Below are 7,507 nucleotides of genomic sequence, written 5' to 3'. Positions count from 1 at the left end.
ACGCAGGGCCACGCTCACGTGAGCGGGCGTGGTCACGTGGGGGGCAGGGCCGGCGAGGAAGGAGGCGTGGCGGCGGCGTTCGCTTTCTTCCCGGACTGTCTCAGGCACCTGCCCCGGGCCTTCCGCCGCCGACCGCGCTGCTCTGCTGCTTCTTGCCCTGCTCCGGCTGCCGACCCGGCGCCGCTCTGCCGGGAAAGTGCGGGCCTCCCCGCTGCGGCCCGAAGCCAGGCTCCTCCTGCGGGGTCCCACCTGCGCTAGGGACCCGAAAGCGCGCGCCGCCCTTCTCGCAGCTTTGCTCTCCGCAGCCTCTTTGGCAGCTCTTAATTCCACACAGTTGATTGAGCACCTTATAATTTGTCAAGTCACCTGCCAGGTACTGGGAATACAAAATGGAGTGAGACAAACTCTCCGACCTCATAAGAGTTAACGGTTTAGTTGGAGAGAGCGACAGATACCGGTACTTTAAAGGACGGTATGGTGAATGGACGAATGTAGTGAGAACGGTGGCTGGAATAAGCACGGAATTCTATAGGGATGCGTGGGAGAAGCGTTTGAGAAAGAGAATAAGTTTAACCAGCTTTGGCGGAAAAGTGGCGGCGGAGGGGGTGAAGAGTGCTGAGGGTCTTTGAAGTTCATACGTAAGTTAGAATTAGTAAGAATGAGCCAGTAGTGATACCTGTATGAGGGCGTGGGTTATGGAGGAGTGAGGAGGGGGCGTTAGGAGGGATAATAAAGATTCAAGCATGAAACAAGGATGTGTGTGTGCGCGCGCTTGTATTGGTCTGAGAATGAGAGAAGGAACTCCAGAGTAGACACAACTAACCAGCTCCAGGAGGAGCCAGAGCAGAGTAGCAAGAATGCAAGACGTGTTTGTAAAAATTCCATCTGGCAACACAACCCGACCCCCCACTTTTGGAGGGGTGAGGGGGTGCCAGGCTTGCCAACAGAATTTTGAGGGTGACAAAGCTAGAGGTTGGATAACGATGAGGATTATTAGCTATCAAGAAGATTAGAGGTGGCAAGGGCCTGTACAGGGGAATAGGGATGGGACAAATGAAGCAGAGTGTTTAGGAGGTGAAATGGGGATGACTTTGTGAATAATAGCTTATGAGGTCTGAGAGAAAGGAAGGACTTGAGATTGTCTCCCAAATTTCTAGCGTGCGCCCCAAATACAGGTGAGAATATAGGAAAAGAAGAGAGTAAGGGAGGATGCCAGAGAAGATAGATCATTTTTGACCGTGTTGCCTTTGCGATGTCCACATAAGATGGTTACACTTTCCATCTCATGCTCTCTCTTCAGCTCCAAAGGAGGAGCCCCCAGTCTAAAGGAGCTGCCTTGCCAAGATGACTAGCAACTCCCATCTTCCCAGTTACAGTGGCCGCTTCTCTGCCCTCATCTTACTCCACTTCTCAGCATCAGTTGATGCAGTTGACAGCCCCTCCCTTCATGGCCCCCTTGACACTACACTTGCCTTGTTTCTCTTCTGGTTTACTGGGCTCTTATTTGTTGTGTCACTTGTCAGCTCCTCTTCTACCTGATCAAGTGCTCCAGAGTCCAGTCCTGAACTCAATTCCACTCATCCAGTCCCATAGCTTCAAATATCATCACTGTTCTGTACCGTCCAATAGGTAGCCATCACCACGTGACAAGTTGACACTTCATACATATCATGTGTCATGGCTTGTCCTAATTGAAATGTGCTGTAAGTGTAAAATACACACCAAATTTCAAAGACTTAGTATGAAAAAATGAATATAAGATACCTTGTTCACTTTTATACTGATTACATGTTAAAATGATAATATTTACATATATTGGATCAAATAGAATATATTAAAATTAATTTCACCTGCTTTTACCTTTTAATGTGGCTGATAGAAAATTTTGAATTATGTATGTGGCTTACATTATATTTCTATTTATTGGTGCTGATTTACATGCTGATACCTCCAAAATACCTCAATTCTGAACTCCTTTCTTGAGCAGTAAGACTGCTTTTCCTGCTGACATCTATACGTGGATGACCAATAGTCATTTCAAACCTTGCATATCCTGCACACAATCCTTGAGTTCTCTCAGACATTTTATACCTGTTCCTCCCTAATTGCTCACCAGCAAAGTAACTGGCACATCTCTCCACCAGTTGCCAGCCACGAGCCTAGCGGTCATCCTTGACAGCATACCTATCTCATCACCCACATCTACTCCACCTTTGGAATTTTCCTGTCAACTTCCCTTTAAAACGTATCCTGAATCCATGCATGATGTCCACCACTACTGTTCTTGTAAGACTGTATCATTTGCACAACTGCAACAGATCTTTAGTTTTTTTTTTTTTTGCTTACTTTTAATGAGAAATGAATATACCTAGTATGACATTCAAACAGTACCAAAGAGAATGGAGCTCAAGGCAAATCTTTTCTTTCAATCCCCAGTTCTTTTGGGGAGTAATCACTATTACTAGATTCCTTTGTATCTTCCCAGAGATATCCCACACAGTTCTTTATTTTCTTTGAACCCAACAGTATAACAGCAATTGCCTTCATTTTTTTGTAACATATGCAAAGGATTTTGTTGTATGGGTGTGTCACACTTTTCTTGGCAACTCCCGTATTGGTGGACATTTAAGTTGTTTACAAACTACTGTACACAGTCCTGCAATGAATTGCTTGGACAATGGTCATTTCACATCTACCTGTAGAATAAATTCCTAAAAGTAGAATTGGTAAGTCAAATAGCTATACTTTTAAATTTTTGTTAAATAGTGTCAAATTGTTTTCCATGAAAGTCCAGTTGACACTCCCATCAGTTGGTACCAGTTGACACTCCCATCAGCAATGCCGGAAAGAACCTGTTTCCCACACCATCCCTAATCAAGCTTGTTATCAGATTTTTGGTCTTTAATCTAGTAAATGAAAAATGGCTATCATGGTTTTGTCTCAATTTGCACTTCTGTTAGAGTGCAGGTTGAACCTCTTTATATGATTAATAGCCACTTATATTTTGTAGTAATTCATCTCATATCCTTTGCTTGTTTTTTCAGATGAGTCATTTGCTTTCTCTTATTAATGAATTGGCTCTTTGTCAGTGGTGTGAGTTGCAAATATTTCTCTTGACTATGCTTATGGTATATTTTTCTGTATAATTTTTTAGTGTAAATTTTTCCCCTAACTCCAGGGATTTGCTTCCCACTCAAGATTTTTAACAGCCTTAATTGGCTTCCTACTTCCACTATTGCATTTCTAGGCCCACACAGCGATCAGAATGATCTTTTTAGTTAGTTTATGGTTTGGTTTGTCAAAGGATAAAGAGAGAACCATCCAATAGGTGAACTAAAAAAGACAAAACTAGATTTATTGTGTACTCTTGTAAGGGAGAGCTATGTGGGTAGGCACAGTCTTACCAGAGCAGAGCAAGCCGTGGATCCTGTATAGGGCTTATGGGAAGTATGGAGTTAAGGGATAGGTGCTTTTAGGAGGCAAAACAGTTGGACATCATCTGTCTAATTGTGCTAGCTAATATCTCAGGTTCAGTGTTAGATAACGGTGGAAATAGTGTGCATTCTTATCTTGGACCTGGGATAAATACTAAACAGACAAACAAAAAAATGGGAGAAAAGGGAAAGCTTTTCCTTGCAGTGGAGACCCAACTAATAAATGTAGAAAAAACAATGGAAGTACAGCATCACAATCTAGCAACCATCATAGTATTGATTCAGGCAAGACTCATCAGTGGTTGCTAAAATTAGTGGGTGAAATTTTGAGGAGTGACAAGGTACATACATAGTCTCAAAGTATCTCTTCACAGACACATATTAATTGTAAAGAGAAAAACCTTAATCACACATCACCTTAATCAAAGTTAATATGACCAGCACTGAGATAAACTGACATCACGTGCCTCTTGATAGTATGCACTGAAATGGATACAGCCCTCCATAGTAGACCTACCAAAAGTTCATGCCTAAATCTAATCATGAGGAAACTTCAGACAAACCCAAACTGAGGGACATTCTACAAAATAACTGGCCTGTATTCCTCAAAAAAGTAAATGTCATAAAAGGCTAAGGAACCATTTCTGAGTAAAGCAGACCAAAGGGATGTGACCATTAAATGCAACACGTGATCCAGAATTTCTGTAATTGTAAGGAACATTACTGAGTCAGTTGACAAAATCTGAATAAGGCCTGTGATTAGATAATTTATACTCTATCACTGTCAATTTCTTGATTTTGACGATTGCAGTATGGTTATGAAAGAGAAAATACTTCATTTTAGAAAATACTCACTGAGATATTTAGTGCCAACTTAACAGCAACTTATTTTCAAAAAGTTCCAAAAAACATGTATGTGTGTATGCACACACATATATATACTTATATATGTATGCAGAGGGAGAGAAAGAAATCAAATGTGGTAAAAATGTTAACATTTTAAAAAATTTAATGTTAACATTTAAAAAAATTTAATGTTAATATTTGGGGGATCTGAGTACAGGATATATGGGAATTCTTTGTGCTAATCTTACAACCTTTCTATAAGTCTGAAAGTATGTCCACCAGACTTTGATCTCCTGAGAGCCTCATGCATCTTTGTATCTCAAACACCTTGTACAGGACCTAGCTTGAAAAAATGCTGAAGTAGATGGATGAGGCCTTTAAATCAAGAGGGAGTTGCACCAGCTCATGGTGTAGCAAGGAAAGCATACTTCTTTGGAAAAACCCATTCCTGCCTACACAGTAAACATGCTCATTCTGCCTGCATTGACCTATTATGAGTCAACCAAGTTTCACCTACTTTGTAATTATCGAGTGATGGAAAAGTGGGAATGAGTATAGGTGTAGACTTTATCATCTGGCTGGGACATGAGGCCATTCGTTTGACCAGCTGGTTTCATTGGTGTGGGGATGACTGCAGCCTCTGGAGCAAAGTTAGCCCCACGGGTAGAAGTGAGAGTAAGGATCTCTCAAAAATCTAAGTAGATTCAGCTTTCACCTGCCTTTACTTCTGCCACTTGTCCTGAGGGGTGTGTGGTTCAGAACTCCCCTATCCCCATCCTATTCCGAATCCAAGCTGGGAACCACATAGTCCTCCTCAATACCTTCTTCCCCTCCTGAGTCTGCTCCACCCTCACCCCTCCCCACCTGCAGTGTGAGTTTCTAACATGGGACAAGAGAGGGGTGTCAGGTTCTGCTTGGGAGCACAGAATCAGTGATAAGTGAACTTGATTTCAAAGAATGAAGAAGATTGAGCAGGGAAAGGGGAGGAGATTGAAGGTATTTCAGGCAAAAGCAAGATCATATGCAAAGGCTTAGAAAGAGATTCAAAATCACATCAACAGCCATATCAGCTTCATCCAATTCTTTGTGGAAGATGTGCCAAGGAAAGATTTTGGAAGTCTGGTAAAAATAACTAGATTGATTTAAATCCTGGGACTAGAATTTAAGTCTGACTTTTCTGTTTATCAACTCATAAAAAATATGTTATAATCTCTGGTCAATTTTATATAATCACAGGAATGAAAACTTTGTAGATTCTTACTTGAATGAGGTACCAATTTTAAAAGAAAAATATGTGCTTTTAGCAGCATAAGATGGCCCTTATATTTTAAAGTTTAATTGGCAAAACTAGTTGCCCAGATTATGCAAAGGCATCCACTAAGAGGTCTGGGAAGCCTTGGCTAATTCACCTACTAGTCAATCGTTTAAGTCCTTTTACTTTTTCTTTTCTTTTCTTTACCTTTTCTTTTCAGGCATTACCATTCATGACCTGAGAGTCTGTGTCTCCCCTCACAGTTTGCCTGGTACCTTGCCTTTGACTGCCCCCCATGTGGAGAAAGCTCTTCCTTCCCCTCTCAGCTCTGGGACTCAGGTAAGTTCTTATTCGTTTATTAACATTTCTCTCAGCAATATATTTGCAAGGAAGTCCACTCTGAATATTTACATTTTTTGCCCAGAATATAAAATTCACTTATTTATAAGGAACAACAGCATGACATAAAGTTGAAATGATGTCTTTATAAAGCATAATTTTAAGAGTTGCTTGAAATAGAAGTGCTTTTTTCAAAAAGAAGATATTCACTATGTGGGCTCATTGCAGATTTCTGCACCTTAATTTTCTCATCAGTGAAAATCATATTTGGGATTGCATACTTTATTGGAATACCAATGTTATAGTAGGATTTTTAAGCATGTCCATGTCCTCATATGAAAAAAAAAGTATGAGCAATAAATACTAGTCTTAATGTCTTTTGGATACAAAGTCATGAATCTAAAATAATTAAAGCCTATATAGCTTAATAACAAAAAAAAAATCAACACAATCCAAAAATGGGCAGAAGACCTAAACAAGCAATTCTCCAAAGAAATACAAATGATAATAGGCACATGAAAAAATGCTCAATATCACTAATTATCAGAGAAATGCAAATCAAAACTATGATGAGGTATCACCTCACACCAGTCAGAATGGCCATCATTCAAAAGTCCACAAATGACAAATGCTGGAGAGGCTGTGGAGAAAAGGGAACCCTCCTTCACTGCTAGTGGGAATGCAGTTTGGTGCAGCCACTGTGGAAAACAGTATGGAGATTCCTCCAAAAACTAAATATAGACTTACTGTATGACCCAGGAATCCTGCTCCTGGGCATATATCCAGAAGGAACCCTACTTCAAAAAGACACCTGCACCCTGATGTTCATAGCAGCACTATTTACAATAGCCAAGACATGGAAACAGCCTAAATGTCCATCAACAGAAGAGTAGATAAAGAAGAGGTGGTATATTTATACAGTGGAATACTATTTAGCCATAAAAACCGACAACATAGCACCATTTGCAGCAACATGGATGTCCCTGGAGAATGTCATTCTAAGTGAAGTAAGCCAGAAAGAGAAAGAAAAATACCATATGAGATTGCTCATATGTGGAATCTAAAAAAAAAAAAGAAAACATAAATACAAAACAGAAACAGACTCATTGACATAGAATACAAACTTGTGGTTGCCAATGGGGCGGGGAGTGGAAAGAGACAGACTGGGATTTCAAAATGTAGAATAGATAAACAAGATTATACTGTATAGCACAGGGAAATATGTATAAGATTTTGTGATAGCTCACAGAAAAAAATGTGACAATGAATATATGTATGTTCATGTATAACTGGAAAATTGTGCTCTACACTGGAATTTGACACAACATTGTAAAATGACTATAACTCAATAAAAAAAAGTTAAAAAAAAACTAAAAGTAGACCTACCATATGATTCAGCCATCCCATTTGTGGGTATAGATCTGGAGGGAATTCTAATTTGAAAAGAACATGCACCCCAGTGATCATAGCAGCCCTATTTATAATAGTCAAGACATGGAAACAACCCAAATGTTCATCAACAGATGACTGGATAAAAAAAGTTGTAGTATATTTATATAGTCAAAGACTACTCAGCCATAAAAAAGAACAAAATAATGCCATTTGCAGCAACATGGATGGACCTAGAGATTGTAAT

At 40.0% G+C, this 7,507-nt stretch overlaps 1 protein-coding gene across 4 annotated transcripts in view; it reads left to right on the top strand.

The window, feature by feature from the left end:
- The window catches only part of RARRES1 (retinoic acid receptor responder 1), a 115,880-nt gene that overhangs the window by 26,529 nt on the left and 81,844 nt on the right, over positions 1 to 7,507 (top strand). For 3 of the 4 annotated variants that reach the window (XM_072960001.1, XM_072960009.1, XM_072959997.1), the window contains one exon: positions 5,753 to 5,871. The gene's annotated coding sequence lies outside the window, so the exon portion shown is untranslated. Of the gene's footprint in view, positions 1 to 73; positions 374 to 5,752; positions 5,872 to 7,507 lie in introns of those variants that run through there. The other variant, XM_072959992.1, reaches the window with a different exon arrangement.

This window comes from Vicugna pacos, chromosome 1 (assembly GCF_048564905.1).
Source record: "Vicugna pacos chromosome 1, VicPac4, whole genome shotgun sequence".
Lineage (NCBI taxonomy): Eukaryota > Metazoa > Chordata > Mammalia > Artiodactyla > Camelidae > Vicugna > Vicugna pacos.
This window is presented reverse-complemented; position numbering and strand designations above follow the sequence as displayed.